The sequence below is a fragment of the Marmota monax genome, unplaced genomic scaffold (assembly GCF_021218885.2).
Source record: "Marmota monax isolate L192 unplaced genomic scaffold, Marmota_monax_Labrador192_F-V1.1 WCK01_AAM20220418_F8-fsc00045, whole genome shotgun sequence".
Taxonomy (NCBI): domain Eukaryota; kingdom Metazoa; phylum Chordata; class Mammalia; order Rodentia; family Sciuridae; genus Marmota; species Marmota monax.
In genome coordinates, this window is record NW_026692132.1 from 6299852 (window position 1) to 6300920 (window position 1069).

The 1069-nt window shown below is 35.6% G+C and overlaps 1 non-coding gene across 1 annotated transcript; it reads right to left on the reverse strand.

The window, feature by feature from the left end:
- Positions 1-679: 679 nt before the first annotated feature.
- Positions 680-783, reverse strand: LOC124108814 (small nucleolar RNA U13). The gene has a single exon (XR_006856786.1). It is a non-coding gene; the product is annotated as a small nucleolar RNA U13 (small nucleolar RNA).
- Positions 784-1069: the final 286 nt, after the last annotated feature.

Here is a 1069-nt window from a genome sequence, read left to right on the forward strand (position 1 = left end):
GGAAAGAGGTGAATTGGAGATTCCTTTGCTCTGAAAAGTACACCCTGTTTCTCAAAATGTGAGCATGATTGAATTAAAATATATGAAATACTTGTTTAATTGCAGCTTCCCGTACCAACCCCAGATCTACTGAAAGGGAATTTTTAAGAGTGGGTTCTGGATTGCCACATTTTAAACCAGCTCCCTGGTGATTATTAACTAAAGTTTAAGAACAATTAATGTACAGCATCCTAACATACCAGCTCTCAGGATTTGCACTTCTAATTATTATCAAGGATTTGGGCAGTGGTTGGACTGAGAAGGGCACACGTTTCTACTTTCTCAGAGGGATCACAGAATTCTTACTCCCATTCCTTTACATTCTTCCAGAGAAAGCTCTCTTTGCATCTTGTACCATTCTTCCTAGTCAGTTTCCACACTGGCTCTGTGGATTCCCTCCTAAACAAGTTTCTTTCTTTGCACCTGCATATTCAGACCAACTACAGCTCTACTTTTTAAAAAGTTAACATTTTTAAAACTGAGGTTATGTAATGTGTTAGCTTGTAGGTAAAAGTTCTATTTTGACATTTTCAAAGAAGATGCTGAAACTGTCATTCAAATTTTAATAGCTTTTAAACATTAAACATCAAAAGGTTTTTCCCATTTATGTCTCCCTTTGACCCTCACTGTTTTCCCTGCATGTCAGACAGGTAATGTGCTAACCTAAGCAATAAGGTCTGAAGGAAGCACATGCCACACCATGATGTGAAGACCTAATCATCATACTATGAACCACAGAAGGATCTGACTCTTATTTTATTCCTCCCAGCAGCTAGTCTACACCCAAGAATAAAAACAAACAAACAAAACAAAAACAAAACAACAAAAACTCAGCATAGAAGTCTTTACTTGAGACTCAGATTTTCAAAATTCAGAAATGTGTTAGCTTCTCAGTAGATGAGTAAAGTGAAAATAAATTTAATTAATTAATTTTTTTTAGTTATAGATAGACACAATACCTTTATTTAATTTATTTATTTCTATGTGGTGCTGAAGATTGAACCCAGTGCCTCATACATGCTAGGAAGTG